This window comes from Balaenoptera borealis (genome assembly GCF_965194805.1).
Source record: "Balaenoptera borealis genome assembly, chromosome: 1".
Taxonomy (NCBI): Eukaryota; Metazoa; Chordata; class Mammalia; order Artiodactyla; family Balaenopteridae; genus Balaenoptera; species Balaenoptera borealis.
In genome coordinates this window covers 19,985,443-20,003,606 of record NC_138860.1, presented here as the reverse complement: position 1 = coordinate 20,003,606, position 18,164 = coordinate 19,985,443, and the positions used below count along the sequence as shown (strand labels likewise).

Below are 18,164 nucleotides of genomic sequence, written 5' to 3'. Positions count from 1 at the left end.
ATTTTTATGTCAGATTATTTGTCTTATTATTGAGTTGTTAAGAGTTTTTCATGTATTTTAGATATTAGGCCTTTATAAAAAATATGACTTGCAAATGCTTTCTCCCGATGTGTGGCTTGTCTTTCCATTAGCTTAATGGTGTCTTTGGTAATACAAAAAACAGTTTACATTTTGATAAAGTTCAATTTGTGAGTTTTTATGGACCATGTTTTGGGGTCATATTTAATAATTTTTGCCTACTCAAGATCACAAAGATTTTCCTCAATATTTTCTTCAAGAAATTGTATAGTTTTAGCTCTTACATTTTGGTTTATAATCCATTTTGTCAACCTTTGTGTATGGTATAAGGTAAGGTTCTAAGTTCAGGTTTTTGCATGAGGAATACAGTTGTCCTAGCACTCTTGTTGAAAAGACTTGTCTCCCAATTGATTGTCTTGGCATCTTTGCTAAAAATCAATTACCCTTTAATGAAATGGACTATTTATGGACTCAAATCTGTTTCATTGATCTATTGTGTATCCTAGCACCAATACCACACTGAATTTTTGTTTGTTTGTTTGTTTGTTTTTTACTATGATGTTATAGTAAGTTTTGAAATCAGGTAAAATAATACCTCAAGTTTGTTCTTATTTCCCAAACTAATTTTGGCTATCCAGGTCCTTTGTATTTCCTTATAATTTTTAGGAAAATTTTGTCAATTTTTACAAAAATAACTGCTTGTATTTTGATAGAGATTGCAATGATTATATATACTAATTTGTGGTGGATTGCCATCTGAATCATATTGTTGCATGCTTTTGGTCGAGTTCCAGAAATAGCTGTTTTTATCAATTTTGTCCAGCTTGATAGTTGCCTTTAGAGAGGGGATTTGCCAACCCCATCACACAGCCGTATATGTGAATTCTATAACCCCAATTAAACTCTAAGCTCTAGGAGGGAGCCACCATATTTTCCACCTCTTTGGCACTCATTAAATAAAGTAAATTGCTTTTCTCTATCACATAATGTCCTGTGATGGAAAGGATTTAATAGACTTCAGTAAGATTGGAGAGGATGTTGCTTGGAGATATGGCAGGAAGAGTTGCAAAACAAGCATTGTCAGCATTATTATCTTCAGAAGGAGAGAAATGTCTGACAAGCTTCACTGACTAAGGTCAGGCAAGGCCCAGGCAAGAAAAGTCATGGATACCAATCCAGTGTTCCAGAATTTGCCTCCTTCAAAGATAGGAAAAAAGAAAATAAACTTAAATTCCTATAAAATGGAATTTGATTAGTTTTATGGGGACTTCTGTAGAGGAGAAAACATAGGAATATTTTTCTAAAGTATGTTGAAGAAAATTTATCTAAGGCAACATTTAGGAAATGGGACTATAATTATGTTTCTGTCATGTTTTATATTGAGATATGTCTGAGGCTTGGGAATGGGTTAGAGGGCCTTTCAAAAGTCCCTCCTAAGACTCTTCAAATCTTGATTTATGTATTCTCCTACCACATCCATATCCATACTTGTATTTCCTGAGTTAAAGCACAGAATATTTATCAGTTTTCAACATATAAGAACCTCACACATTTATCTCTCAAGTGTCATGATGGTGGACTTTCACAAGGCCCAAAAGCTTGGCACAGACTTTGAACTGTGTTTTTATTTTTATACCTTTCCAGTACTGAAAGACACATAGTGGAGAGAAAAGCTAACTCTGTAAGAGAGAACACCACTGATAACTACGTCGGGCCACCCAGAATGCACCAGAATTAATGACAATTTGTCCTGACAGCATCCTGACCACAAGAAATGAAGTCACCCTAGGAAGTGTTTTGTAGAAGAAAATTAAATCAGCAGAGTGAAAAGGAAAAGAAAAATTAAAAGCATAAAGTCTGAAATATACATTGTCCAAGTATTTTCCCCCATTAATTTTGGAAGCCCTTGAGTGTTTCCAGGGAAATTTAATCTGCATATTTCTGAGCCATTTACACTTAACTTACCACAACGTTGTTTTGTAAGAGTCATTTGTTGTCCAAGAAGCCCTCTGAACCTTGTTCGTCAAGATTTTTATTAAAGTGATTGTTTTCTTTTTCCTTCAAATGAAATTATGCTTTTCCAGATTGAAATGAACATTGAAATGAACCCTAAATTTAAAACTTGTGAAGTATAAGATGGAGTCACTTTTGATCACAGTGTATCCCCATTCAGGTTTCCAACCCAAGGTGTTTTGGTTTTGGCAGCATTACAATAAAGGGTTGAAAAGACACAGGTTTATTACTTCTTGGATAGTCAAAGTGAGTCCTCTCAGGCCTTTTTAAAAAAGCAAGGTTTGGGCTTCCCTGGTGGCGCAGCGGTTGAGAATCTGCCTGCTAATGCAGGGGACACGGGTTCGAGCCCTGGTCTGGGAAGATCCCACATGCCGCGGAGCAACTAGGCCTGTGAGCCACAACTACTGAGCCTGTGCATCTGGAGCCTGTGCTCCGCAATAAGAGAGGCCGCGATAGTGAGAGGCCCGCGCACCGCGATGAAGAGTGGCCCCCGCTTGCCGCAACTAGAGAAAGCCCTCACACAGAAACAAAGACCCAACACAGCCAAAAATAAATAAATCAATTAATTAATTTAAAAAAAAAAAAAGCAAGGCTTTTTAGGAACCCAACCAGTCTAACAGTCAATCCTGCTTTAGAATGCATCACGAATAAAGCTCTGAACTTGAGCACATGAGGTGGGACACTGGAAGGACTAGAGAGGCTTCATGATCTTAAGGGTTTTGTAGTCCAAGGGACTAAACTGCAAAATGAGGGCAGTAGTAGCTTCTACCTCCTAAGACTGCAGTGAGGATTAAATGAGATCATTGTGTAAAGTGCTTAGTATTACCTAGAACATAGTAAGACTTCAATATATTTTAGCTAAAATAATAACAATTATAATTTATCTTTAGGAGTGTTTGCATTGACGATCAGACCCTAAAACAAGTCATCTCAAAACCAAACACTCATAAAGATAAAAAGACCATTCTACATAAATGCTCATTCATGCATTTACTCACCTGCCAGCTCCAAATAACCCTTGTGAGAATGAATGACTTCTGGGGCTCAAAGTATTTTTGTACAGAATTTTTAAGTCATGATTGAAAGCTTAACTGGAAAACTACCATAAGAAAAGCCATTATAGTATTATGAGAATCGGGTTGAGTTGGGCTCATGAATCAACTCATGTAATGTACATGTACTATATATCAAAAGATTACATGAATGTAGGGCTATTTGTACCATTTAATCGTTAATACCAATAGAGTATTCAAAGAGCCCTTTGTTAAATCAACTACAGAATATTGATGTACTGTACTCTAATTATCGTATCTGTGATGTATCAACTTTTTTTGTATCAACTTGCTTTTTGTTTTATGTATCAACTTGGCTAGAGAATGGCTTAGAGTTGTTTAATCAAAATCGAATCTAGGTGTTACTGTGAATGTATTTTGAAAATGTGGTTAACATCTCCAATCAGTTGACTTTAAGTAAAGGAGATTACCCTCAGTAATGTGGGTGAGCCTCATTCAATCAGTTTAAAGGTTTTAAGAACAAAAACTGAGGTTTCTTGGAGAAGAAATTCTGCTTAAGACTCCAGCATCAATTCCTGCCCCAGTTTCCAGACTATTGACTTGCCCAGTGGATTTCAGGCTTACCAGACCCCACAAACTGATACAATATCCATCCATCTTTAAAGATGTTGATAATTTCTCTGAGTAGAGGCATGACCTGGAAAGTAATAGGCTGTTTTGCCCAATAACTTCTGAAGCAACCTAAATTTTTCGTGTTTCCATTTGGAGGAAGTAGCATTGTCTTCACTGCCTGTCTGTCACCTTTGTGATCCAAGGGAATAGAAGTCTGCCTGCCCTGTTTCTTGAACAGTGTTACTGAGCAGCACATGATACAATGTTTATTAAGTCAAGGAAGTTTCTTGAGTGCCTCCTCTCTACTAGGTACTCATCTAAACACTGTGGAGTAGAGCTGTGAAAAAAAATCAAAAAATCCTTGCCCTCAGGAAGCTTACATTCACATGGTTGGGTGGGGGGGAGATACTGTATAAACAAATAAATAAGTAAAATATATTATAGATCTGATGGTGGTAAGTCCTTTGGTGGAAAACAAGTCAGGGGAGGAGATAGGCAATGCTAGATGTAGGATATCATTTGAAATAGGTTGATCAGTGGAGTCTTCCTTAAAAATACGGCCTTGGAGCAAAACCAATGCATCAGTTATGCTATGTAATATTGCCAACTATTTCTATTTAAAATAACAGAAAATTCTGATTCAAAGTGGTTTAAACAATAAGAAAGACTATTTTTCACATAACAAAATAATAAGAATAGCCAGTGCTTAATTGAGAAGCCACGGTGTGCCAGCCATTCTTTTGAGTGCCCTACATATATGACTTCACTTAACTCACAATAGCCTTCTAAGGTAGGTACTTTTAATACCCCTGTTTCATAGGTGGGGAGACCAAGCCTCAGAGAGAGTAGGAATTTCCCCAAAGTTATGTGACTGGCGAGTGGCATAGCTCTGCAACTTTGTCCCTGGCCAAGTTACCTCCCTGGCTCAGATGCCTGCCCATGAGAGCGAAGGCAGGTTCCAGGTAGAACATATCAGGGCTCTGTCTCAGGTCTTCCATGTGTCTCTCCTAGCTCCGATCTCCTGTCTGTGTTGCCTCATCCTCAGCTGTAGCGAGACGGCTGCAGCATTTCCATGGGTCACACCTAGACATAAGGAAGAAAGAAACTGCTCCCTGGGTCTTCCCAGGAGGCACCAGGACACTTCCCTTCACAGAGCACAAGCTAGCAGTGGGTCATGGTCCCATTCCTAGACCAATCACTACTAAGAGGGATGGGATTAACAGGTTTAGGTCAAATTAATTCTTTTGGGGAGTGGAAGGGATGTTGGGGATTCAGATGAAAGACTCCTCCAGTGATGTATTAAGGGTTTGTGTTTGTGTTACTTTCATCAGATGAGGTCCATCAAGAAAAAAGAATAAACATCAAGTCTTTCACAGCTAGAGTACATGGCGGTATCTTACTGCCCACTTTGGAGAAACTGAATGTTTGATCCATTTGATCCTGTTGTGGATCTCAGATGTGAATACAAGATAGGCACTGGTCATATAAAAAAGGCCACAGCTCCATTTGGGGCACGTGCTGCAAATTCTGTTCTCAACCCTCAAGATTTTAGTGTTGAACGGCTTTATATTATTCTCTCCTAACTGACATCACCAGAAGTGTTGATAACAGGAAGGGCTGTTTATTTTGACTTCATGCTTCAAAGTGGTTGAATTTCTTATCAGATATTTTCAAAAGCTTTTAGTCTGACTAAAGACCTTTAAGAGATTTTTAGCTGTATGCTGAAAGTGAGAGCAGAGAAAGGCCACTGGATATACTTCTGAAATCACACTTGGGTGAAAAAGCAGGAACTACACAAGTGGAAATTATTCTGAAATTTATCTGAAGATAGTGCATGATTATTTCAGCCATAAATTATTGTATAGACTGTGCTTGATGATATTTACTCAGTCCATTATAAAGCCAACCAGTTAAAATGCCTAATCACCTATCCAATTTCATTTGATACCAAACACTAATAGGGAGATTTTCATTATCAAACAAACTTGGGTTTTAGCCCTGTTCAGCATTTGTCTCCAATCAAACTTATTATCTCCCTTCTCATGTTTGGCATGGGAGTATGAGTATTACAAATATCTATATTGTCCGAGCACCCTATAATGGTATTACAATGACAATTTTATTAGGTCCATAAAAATTTTGCAACTTCCCTGCAGCACACTGTAATTTCACCAACAGTTGTAAAAGGTCTTAAATTATATTTGTGCAAAATTGAGATGAATGGGCTTGAGCATTAATGCATTGCTCATTGTGTAATAGGGACTTTTTCTTCCCTCTCTCTTTGCCAAGTACAGAGAAAAGGCTATCCCATTCAACTATTTGTCAACTTCCATTAGAAACATTTAATACTAATACAATTTATGGATTCACTTTCCAAAGGTTACTGCCAGAAGACTTCACGATTACTACATTGGTACTTAAATACAGCCATTGTTCACCTTATAAAAATCTATATGCAGCCTGACAGGTATAAAGTGTAGCTTTGTGTGCTGAGTCAGCATCAGAGACTTTTTTGGTTGAAGTAGAGTTCACGAAATAAAAGTAGATGTGTTCTCGAGCCAGTGAGGAAAGATTGAACTGAAAACATTCCCCCAATAAATATGAAACGGACAGACTATGATGCTATATGCCTATTCTCAACAGAAAAATAAATAATGCATGATTCAATTGACTCCATAGGTAGGAAATAAGTTAATTCACTTTCCAGGTATTATATACAAACACTGACAAATGTAAGCATGAGCATGTGAATTACAAATGTTAAATAAAGTGCTGTCTTTCAAATAGGAAGATTGTGCCAACAGATCCCTCAAGTTGCATTTCTAAAAGTCGAGATGGCTTTGCCTCTATCCACACATATGCACACTGTCATTCTTGGGACCTGATTCTTCAAGCCATAATTGTTTCCTCCTCTAAACTCCCCACATAACAATGTAACACTTTCTAATTTGTACCTTGGTTATTTGTGTATAAGCCTTCTCATTCCTCCCAAATAGGAGCGCCTCAATTTTGGTGCTCTTTATCTTCAGCTGAGCTACAATGACTTGCAAATGGTAGGTATTTCTCATGTATTTGCTGAATTAACAAATGAAAAAAAAAAAGAAAAAAGAATGAATGAGGGGTCTGTCATACAGAGCTATGAAGTCTGTAACCCATGGAACTAACCAGTTCCTAAGAAATAGCATCATACATTGTAAAACAACTATACCCCAATTAAAAAAAAAAAAAGAAAGAGCGTCATGAAAGTAAGGAATTTACAACTATGATGCCATCGTAAATATCAGTGTGTGTTAAGCTAAGTGATAACGGCACAGAGGAGTGTAAGACAGTGGTCATTAAGCTGGAATATGTGTAGCCCTGAAGGTGTACACTGTCAAAGTGGCAACTGGCCTGGGTAATTTTAAGAGAACACGTTTTCTGATCCTCAGCTCCCATATTTGTTCTTTTAAAAATGTATTTGCTTGAAGAAATGTCTGGAGTTGAGATTTCCTGTCAGTTCTTCCTTCTGCTGATTGACAAAGGACAGACATACTTCTAATGCTCAACCTTATGATGGTGCATTGCCCTGAGGTGTAAACCCCCCCATCCCTTCCCCTGTCAAACAGACCGCTTGAAATATTGGTGTTGGTGAAGGCTCCTGTACCCATCAAAGACACCATAAACCAGTGAGAGGACTCCTTGTATTTCCCTATCTTATGCGTATGTTTATAAAATCAAAGTGTGGCGTTAGATCTGAGGTATTATCAACCTAGTTGGGATGTTCTGAAGTTAGATATATTTTAGAGTGGAACAGCAAGTGGGATGAAGATTTTTATTTAATGACCTTGTCTTTTCCATCCTCCTACTATGAACTGTACCTAAGGGAGAGTTCTGTGAGAACAAAGAAAAAAATGCTGGTAAAAAAAATATATATAGGGCTTCCCTGGTGGCGCAGTGGTTGAGAATCTGCCTGCCAATGCAGGGGACACGGGTTCGAGCCCTGGTCTGGGAAGATCCCACATGCCGCGGAGCAACTGGGCCCGTGAGCCACAACTACTGAGCCTGTGCGTCTGGAGCCTGTGCTCTGCAACAAGAGAGGCCGCGATAGTGAGAGGCCCGCGCACCGCGATGAAGAGTGGCCCCCGCTTGCTGCAACTAGAGAAAGCCCTCGCACAGAAACGAAGACCCAACACAGCCATAAATAAATAAATAAATAAATGTTTAAAAAGATTGCCAAGTGGTTATATGGAAGATAGTTTTCACAGATTAATAAAACTAGACATGTCGTTCAAAGGTCTTGACAAAAATACATTTAAACTTGTGATAAGACAAAACAATCTTACTTAAAAATAAAGAAGTATATTTAAATTCACATTATGTTTATTCCTTCAATATCTTCTAAATATATTAGGTTAAACAGATTTCTCTAAGTGAAAGAGCAACAGGTATAATCAGTAGTGTTATTAAAACATTTCTTGTAAGAAGTTATACTTCAAAAAAACTAAGAAAATGAAGGAGCACCTAACTGAATTGCCATCTGATTAATTATTAAAAATAATTTTTGATGACAGATCTCTTACTTGACTTTTAGCACTTAAATCAAAATGTGTTCATTCCCATCTAATTTATTATGTGAACAAAATATCTCAACGCTACATCTGTTAAAATAAAAAATAGAAGTAGTATTGATTCTGAATTTCATTTATCTGGCAATAAAGAGAAGAAATAGAAAAATTTAAATCTCTTCTCATTAAAAAAATTACCACCCATAAAATTTTGTATTACTGTATGAACAATAATCATAAATTGTAAGATTATAAATAATTATAAAATTGTGATATAATCGTGGTTTTTTGATTGACTGTGCACTAATAATGATTGTGATGATTGAATGAGGATGATTCATCCAGCAGAAATTGTTTCCAACATGGAGCCTTATGAGCACTGAAAATTTAAATTAAAAATTAAAATTAAACATTTAAAATGTATAGTGTTGCTAATAAGAATGATAGAATACTCCATAAATGACTTTCAACCATGAAACAACTATTAAATTAGCTCAAAATTCTGAGGGAAGTGGAATGAAAATATAAATTCAAGGGAAAAAAAGAAACAGCATAAAATTTCCAACTGTTATAATAGGGCTTATTTATGTATATTTAAGTAGATGACGGTAGGATCAAATTACTATTGTATATAAAGTACTGTTGGATATATTTAAAATAGTAATGTAACAATTTTATATTAATTGTCAATACACAAGAAATTTTCTTAATTTTGCTTTAACCTATTATGCAAAAATTTAGGCGTCAATATAAAAATGAACAAAAGGCATTGCTTTTCAACATTCTTATAAAAAAGTAAGTAAAAATTTGAAGTTCACTAATTTTAAACTGGTCCCTATGCTGAGAAAATATCCAATTTAGTGGGAAAGGAAGAAAACATAGTTAGAAATTAGTTGACGATAAATACACTCAGCATGATAGCTTTAATTTCTTTTTTCTCTCAGGGGCTGAAAGTACAAATCTCATCATTAACTCTAGTCAAGCCATTCAACAACACTACTCAGCCATCTCTGGCCAGGGCCTATGTCAGATGCTGGGGATATAAAGGTTGACACAACAAAGATGTTACCCTGATAGGGTTCACTGTCTGGTGGGTGAACTTCCCAGCACAAAACAAACTGACCAGAAAATGGCCTAAGAATTTCAGCTACATTAATAGACTTAAAGGATTCCTATAATATGGATTCTTTCTGAGCAATGTTTAATTTCTTTTAAAAATGGTAAAAATTTGTATCATATGCCATGTTCATAGCAGCATTATTCACAATAGCCAAAAGGTGGAATCAATCCAAACAGGGGAAGGGTAAGCTGGGACGAAGTGAGAGAGTGGCATGGACATATATATACTACCAAATGTAAAATAGCTAGCTAGTGGGAAGCAGCCACATAGCACAGGGAGATCAGCTCGGTGCTTTGTGACCACCTAGAGGGGTGGGATAGGGAGGGTGGAAGGGAGACGCAAGAAGGAGGAGATATGGGGATATATGTATATGTATAGCTGATTCACTTTGTCATACAGCAGAAACTAACACACCATTGTAAAGCAATTATACTCCAATAAAGATGTTAAAATAAATAAATAAATAAATAAATAAAATCTAAAAAAACCCCAAAGACATCCAAACGTTCATCAATGGATGAATGGATAAATACGATGTGGTCTGTACATACAATCGAATATCATTCAGTCTTAAAAAGAAAGGAAATTCTGAGACACGCTACAATGTGGGTGAATTTTGAAGACATGTTAAGTGAAATAAACCAGACTCAACAGGACAAATACTGTATGATTCCATTACATGAGGTACCTAGAGTAGCCAAATTCGTAAAGACAGAAAGTCGAATGGTGGTTGCCAGGGCCTGGGTGTGGGAAGCGAGAGGGAGCAATGGGGACTTATTGCTTAATGGGTATAAAGTTTCAATTTGGGAAGATGAAAAAATTCTGGAAATGGATGGTGGTGATGGCTGCACAACAATGTGAATGTACTTAATGCCATTGAACTGTACACTTAAAATGGGTAAAATGGTACATTTTCAGTTATGTATATTTTACCACAATAAAAAGGTGGTAAAAAGAATTGATCAGCTATTTAATTATACATTTTTTTCAAAATATATTTATGAAGCACCTACTACATTCAAACACTGTGCTACTGACACAAAGACTAAAATATGATTCTTGCCATCAGGGATCACTTAGTGTAGTCCTGTTTGGGTATAAATCTAGATTCTACAGCCAGGGAATGTGAATTTTCAGTATGGGAGCAAACAGATAAATCAAGTCCCTGAACTAAGCTTGAGCCCAGCTTCTGCAGCCTGATTATCCATTTCAATAAAATTAACCCAAGCACTAATAAATGCATACTTCATGGTCAAATATCTTTACCCACATTCGACATCTTTTTATAAGTAGAAATTAGTCACACAACAGGAATTCTTGAGAATGACACCTGCTTCTTAAGGTACATGATACAACACAATAGGTTGTTTTTAAAATGATCAGTAATTGCACTATAATCAACTTTCCCAAAAACTCTGTGACTAGTGTCAAGCCAAAAATAAGACATAAAAATTTCATCCCTGTTTAACTCAAATCAAATGAGCTGGAGACCTGCCAAATCTTCATTTGTTTTATGCTCTGTGGAGACAGCCTTAGTCCCTCATCTTTTCAACATTTATGGGAAGTAGATCGCTCACGAGTATCATTCTCCCCACATAGATCGAGGGGGGAAAAAAAACACACTTCTATTCTTTGCCTCAGTCAGAGGATAAGTTGAAAATGTGGTAGTAAGAAAATCCTACCCAATTCCCTTCTTAAACAACAGAAGCAACAACAAACAGGGCATCAAATGAGAAAGTGACCTCAGAGAGAATCAGTCCTTTCAAATCACAGATTGGGAAACAGAGGCTGCGGGAAAATGACATCTCCCAGGGACCAGAAAGGCAGCAAAACAGATGATTGTTTCTTTTAACCTATCACCTGGTGCCCAGTTCTATGCTTTAAAATTTTAATCCCTCTGGGGACTTCCCTGGTGGTCCAGTGGTTAAAACTTGCCTTCCAGTGCAGGGGCTGTGGGTTCGATCCCTACTCGGGAAACTAAGATCGCACATGCTTCACGAGCAAAAAACCAAAACGCAAAAAAAAGAAGCAATATTGTAACAAATTCAATAAAATCTTTTAAAATGGTCCATATAAAAAAAAAACTCTAAACAAAAAAAAATAATAATTTAATTCTCCTGAATCTAAGGGGTAAAAAGTGGAAAATTCATCCCAACCAGTTGCTTAGAATTGCACAGAGCAAAGCAAAGAGGTCACTGTTGATTTCAATGGTGGTTTAATGTGTTTACAACACTCAGCATCAACACTTAGACTGCTCAGAGTCTGGATGGCCATTCTAACGTCTTGTGACTGCTGTCCCCTTGGTGAGGAAAATCAATAATGACAGCAGGTAGCAAAGACCATCCCAGCACTTCTGAGACCTTTCCCAGAGCAAGACTCTTTCTCCTAAAAGAGTACATGGACCATCTATGCATCACTATTCTGGGGGGAAGAGGGTGGTCAGCCGCAAAACAGCCTGTGGAATCCAAACTGGGCCCCAAATACAAGGAGGAGGAGGAAGATGAGGTGGAAAGAGTTGCATGAAACCCCCACAAATCTTCACAAACTAGAAAAACTAGGAAGAGAAACCTAATTTCCAGAACACGTTGGGGAGAGGGGAAGGAATGTAGAGATTTTCTATATGCCTTCCCAACCTAAATCCCACTTGCAAAGTGGAGTTGTTATAAAAATAGATTTAAGGATAATGGGGGCCTTGTAGTTGGGGGACTAGGAAGGTACAGCTGACCAAATTTAGAAATAATAAAGACTTTCACAATGAGGTTTTTCTATGTTTTTTGATTATCAGTGACTACTCTGATATTTTTTTTTCCTTCTCAATATTCTCTACAGTAAATCAGAAACCACACGACCTTCCTTTCTCCTGCTGTAATTTACAGAGATGCAGTATAGCAAGAAAAACAAATGATACTGACTCAGATTCCAAAAGACCCAAGGATCAGATTTCCAGGCAATAGTTGTGAATAGCATTTATCCAGCCATGTAATTTTTTTAAGTGTATGACTTGTGTGTGTGCGTGTGTATGTGTGTGTAAGCCTGGATCTAGCAAACAGAGGGTGGAAATAAGAGGGTAAAGGGAATAGTAATTTTAGTTATCTGAAGAGAAGGCTTTTTTATGCTTTACATAAATGCTATAAATCCCACCAAGTTTACTCTGGGTTCAGAAAGAAAAGAAGGGGAAGAAAGCATGAAAAAAGGAAAGGAGGAAGGAAGGAAGGAAGGGAGGGAGGGAGGGAGGGATAAAGAAGCAAGAGGAAAAGAAGGAAGAGAAAGGGGGAAGAGAAAGAAAAGGGCCCAAAAACAAAAAGACTCATACTTAGGTGAAAACCACTACTTGGGAGAAAAACAAAGTGAGGCCCTATTTTGGGGAATAAATGTGTTTCCACATGTGAACGCCAATATATTATTGACTTACTCTGAGTCATAAATATGACAATTTGCCTCATTTCATAGTGAGGTCAGGCTCAGCCCAAATAAGCAGCTATCCTCTGCTTACTTAATGTTCCTAAATATGAGCTTTCCCCAAAGCTCTCTGCGCATATAATATAACGCCGTGTGCATATGCAGTGGGGAGGAGAGATTGGGGAGGTGACAGAAAGCAAGCTGTGAACACAAAGATACTTTTAAGCTGAATACTTGTACATGATATATAGAACAGAAGATCGTCCATCATGGTTATTGAAACTGTGACCAGCAAAGCTATAAACCTGACACGAAAGAAGAGAAAATATGACTTGTTAGGTTGAAAAAGCACCAAAGAGGGAATTATAAAAGGGAAAATTTCATGACAAATTAGTTTGTATTTTTTGTTTTCATTTCTGACACATGGTAGGAAATGCTATATGTTTGCTTAAGGAAGTGCAAATTTCTCCACTTCATCCATTAAAAATCCTCACCCTTAGGCCTTTTGTACTGAAGCATAAAGTTTGGAGACCTTAAATAGTCATAATGTTTCCCTGAAGAATTTGGCCTCAGAAACATATTACAATTCAGAAGGGCTAAAAAGGAAAACCATTTTACAGCAATCTGGCGGTGTCTGCTTCAGACGGTTCATAAGGAGCATCAATTCATTCTCATGGTTTCTTTACCATATTTGATGAAATATTAGATGCGATTGGAACAAGCGGCTCAAACAAGAAAGCCATAAACTTGGAAACGGTGCTGTAAAACATAAGTGCGCTAACGTGAAATAAGTCTCAGATTGGAAAAAAATGCCCAGTGGCTTGCTCATAGCATAGTCATACAATAGGCTGGAAAGTTACAGATGTTGAGGGCCAATCTGCTTTTTTACACACATTCCCCTTCTGGGAACTAAGATTTGGAGTTTATTAATAATGATTCCCCAGCTCTGGGGAGCAGATAAAGCAGAGCAAATGAAAGAAGAATGCTTAAGTTCAAGAGAAAGTACTGAAAAGTCCCTATTTTAAATTTCTGTTGAGGGGGAGAGGTGGGTAAAAAGGTTGGGGTGAAGAGAAGACAAAATGATAATAAGGAAATTCCCTCAAATGCAACATATTAGTAGCTACAATAACAATAATACTGTATTATTAGTAGAATAATAATATCTTTCAGTTGCAGCTGCAATTTAACCTTTAAAGATGTCAACTCTCCCTAAACTGATCTACAAAAAAATTATGGAATTCTACAACCCCGATCAAAATCTCAACAAAATGTTTTTAACTTGAAAAATAATTCTAAAATGTAGCTGAAAGAATGAACAAGCAGAAATAGCTAGGAAAATTCTGAAAAGAAGGATTAATGGGGGGAGGGGTACTTATCCTAACAGATATTAAAATTAACTATAAAATCACTATCACTAAAACAGTCTAATTTTCAGGCAGGAATGGAGTATAAAAGTAGTACCAACATATATGTAAACTTAGTGTATATCAAAGATGGGATTTCAGATCAGTGCAAAAAAGATGGCATATGCTTATAATATAGTTGGAAAAATCTGTCAGTAATTTATAAAATAAATTAAGCTGCATCCCAACTCACTCATGATTCCAATATAAATTTTAAATGAATCAAGTATTTAAGTAAAAAGAAATGCAAACATAAAATCACTAGGAAAATATAGGTGAATACTTTTATAATTTTGTGATGGAGAGAGCTGTTCCAAGTATAACAGAAAATTCAGAAACCATAAAATATAATGAAATTTTGCTGCTTAAAAATAAGATGAAATGTTGTGCAAAAAAGAAATCAGCAAAGTCAAAATACCAAAGACAACAAACTGGGAAATACATAAGAATATTATATTTTTATTTTAGCAAATTATGTTATATAAATGAATTCATGCATTTAAGTCAGTATAGCTAATATACAAAGAGTTCTCAGAAATAAATAAAAGGATGACCCTAATAGAAAATGTATGAAGAATATGTATATACAATTAACAATGGAAATACAAATATCCAATTTAATTAAGAAAAATATTAAACTTCACTATTAATTAAAGAAATGCAAATAAAATGCCAAAGAGACATCATTTTTGTCAATCAGATAGCTGTGATTTTTTAAATAATTATAGGATTGTTGAGAATCTACCAGCAAATCCATCTATGTGCCACTTCTCACCACTTTGACAGCTACCAAGGCCAACAACTCTCCCCTCTAAAATCCTGTAATAGCTTCTGAAGTGGCTTTCTATGCTTGCCCTTCTATAGGCAATTCTTCTTACAAGGAGTATCATTTTGAAACATAAATCACATAATTCCAGGATCTGGAGCCTGACTACCTGGGGTTGAATCTTAGTTCTGCCTCCAACTCATTTTGGGAACTTGAGCAATTCATCTAATCTTTTCGTGTTTGTTATGTTATTTGTAAAATCGAGTTGATACCAATAGTATCTAGTTCTTGCACTGAAAGGATTAAGTGAATTAATATATGGACAACGCTTAGAACAACATCTGGCATATAGCAAACACTTATTAAGTATTAGTGATGAGGAAGATGTTACTGCTGCTGCTGATGTTAATGGTGATGATGCCACACCCCTGCACAGAACCTTCCAGTGACATCCCATCAAACTCAGAATAAAATGCAAAATGCTCATTGCAGCCTAGGAGGTGCTACATGAACTGGGCCCTGCGTATCTGCAGTCTAACTATTGGGCCTCCTTTGCTCAGTTGCAGCCACACTTGCCAACACCTCAGACACCCCCCACGCTTAGTGTCTTTGTAATTGCTTTTTTCTAGCCTGGACCACTCGTTCCCCAACCATGGCTCATTGCCTCCTTCCCCAGGTCTCTGCTCAAATGTCACCTCCCCAGAAGACTTCCTGAAACACCCTATCTAAAAGAGTCTCTGCCTCCACCCCAACCATGTTGAATACTGCTATATATGATTGATTAAAACATAAATTAATACTACTTTCCAGGGAGCAATTTAGCTATATATGTTATAACCTAAAATGAGCATTCCCTCTGACCCAGCAATCTCACTCCCAGGCAATTATACTAAGGAAGTAATCTGACAAGTATGTGAAGATCTATGCAAATATTTTTTCATCAAAGCATTGCCTATAATAAAGAAAAACTAGAAACGATCTAAACGTTCATCAATAAGGTCATCAATTATCAATTTGCTATAAAAAAGGCATCCCAAAACTTAGTGACTTCAACAATAACCATTTCTTCAGCTAATGAGTTGTGGGTTGGCAAGTTGGGCAGAGTTTAGCTGGATGGTTCTTCTCTTTGCCTGGCCCCACTCATATGTCTATGATTAGTTGTCAGCTGGGCTTGTTCACATAGCAGTTTGGCAGGATTCCAGGAGAATAAATAGAAGCATGCAAGGTCCCTTGAAGCCTAGGACCAGATCTTGCATAATATCATTTGTATTTTACTCTTTCAGCCAAAGCAAGTCACAAGGACTTCCCAGATTCAAATGATGGAGAAATAGACTCCACTTCTTCATGGCAGGAGCAGCAAAACCACATTGTAAAGGAGCACAGATACAAGGAGAGGTAGAAAGCGTGGCCATTTTTCAACCCACCAAAATAAAGAACTGGTTGAAAGTATTATGGTAATAATTACATTAGACTATTTTGCAGCTATTAAAAATGGTAATGTCAATCTATATTTGTTGGTTAAGAAAGATGCTTATGGCATACTTACCCATAAGCAAAGCATTTTGCTGAACTTCTGATTTACATCCTACATACAAACATACCTATACATGTAAAAGATATTGTGAAGGATGTTTTTCAAAATATTAATAGCACTTAGCTCTCACTAATAGAATTCTGTGAATTCTACCTTTCTTCCTTCCTTTCTTCCTGATATCTTTTCTTCATTCCTAATATATTTGTTCTTCTCAGCCTTCCTTCCTTCCATCCCTCTTTCCTTCCCTCTTTCTTCTACCTTCCTTCCTGAATTCCTATATGCAGGCATCCCTTCCTAGGGTGAAATGACTAGACTCTGCTCCTTATGATTCATCCATGGTAAGTTAGTCTAGACATTTTCTTATGACACTAGAAGAACAAGAGTATTAGCATAAGCTTGCAGGCATGTTTTAATTCTCTGCCTGCACCAAAACTACTAAAGCAAGTCTCAGAGCTAAACTCAGAATCACCGAGTCAGGAAAGAGACTCCACCTCTTGATGAGAGGAGTTGCAAAGTCACATAACAAAGGGTGTGAGTAGGAAAAGGATAAAGAATTGGGGTCATTAATGCAATCAACTACAACAAGAATGGAATGTTGATCTAGCTGGAAGGAGAGGACTAGGAGATTTTTGTCTTAAAGCTGTGCTTGCCCAGCAAACATATTGTCTTTTCTTAGAAAAGTTATTTGCTTAGGAAATGATAGAAGGCTAATGGGGACTATGTAAGGTAAAGCATCCCTACCACGGTTTGACATCCATGTCTGATCAATGTTACTAAAAAAATAAAATGAGATAAATTTTAAAGTGCTTTGAAAATTTTAAAGCTATGTACAGATGATTATTCTATGTTGATTTCTAATTGCCAGGTAATGTCTTTCGGGCCTCCGTTCCTTTCCTTGGAGTATTCAGGCAATGCAAAAATCATTTCAATAATCGAGTAAGCCCAACATGATTGAGTACATAAATCTGTTGCTGCAAAACAAAGACAACATCACAGAATATCTACCAAAGCCAAACACAAATTACCTCGGGGAAATTTACAACATTAGTGTGAATAATTGAAATTTAGCTACATTATTATCATTATTCTTTCTCATACTTGCATCTTATGTCTACCAAAGGACTTGGTGATATTTAAAAATCAGATAAATTCCATTAAACTATTGCTTTCATTAACATGAGTCTCTTTGCCTGCAGGGATTCTAAAATGAGTCATTGTCTCTTGAAATACATCCAGTTGCTGTAGCAGCTGTAAACTGTGGGAGTTGATACTCCTTAATATTGAGGTGAAAGAGTCACTGAGCCCCACCCTTTGGAAACTACTTTGGCTACAACACTCACACAAAGTTCAAGGCCTTCATGAGGAGGCTTAAAGCCTTTAATTAATCTATTTGTCTCTGCAGCTCCTGTGGTCCCTGAGTACTCTACCACTGCATAGCAACAATCCCTTATATTTACTCATCATTTTTCTCTGAGCAACAGTACACAGTTTTAGGTGTCTTACCCAATGTCCAGTTAAGAAAAAATAAAACTTAGCAAAAATCTCACCAGGAAGATTTATGCCCAAGAGTAGGAAACACAGAATTTTTTTTTGCAAAACCTTCCTAAGATATAAGGAATTTCTCCCTTCACTCCAAATAACTATCTAGTCTTCAACTGCTTGTCTTTTCTATTCATTTTCTTTCATTAATTAATTCAACAAGTATTTATTGAGCACTTTCTCTTTGTTAGACATGGCGATAG

General features: G+C 36.8%; 1 long non-coding RNA gene across 1 annotated transcript in view; it reads left to right on the top strand.

Annotated features, from left to right (window-relative positions):
* The first annotated feature begins 2,300 nt into the window (after positions 1–2,300).
* The window catches only part of LOC309608897, a 28,154-nt gene continuing 12,290 nt past the window's right edge, over positions 2,301–18,164 (top strand). Inside the window, exon 1 of the long non-coding RNA XR_014233150.1 lies at positions 2,301–7,854. This is a non-coding gene — a long non-coding RNA (uncharacterized lncRNA). The remainder of the gene's footprint in view (positions 7,855–18,164) is intronic.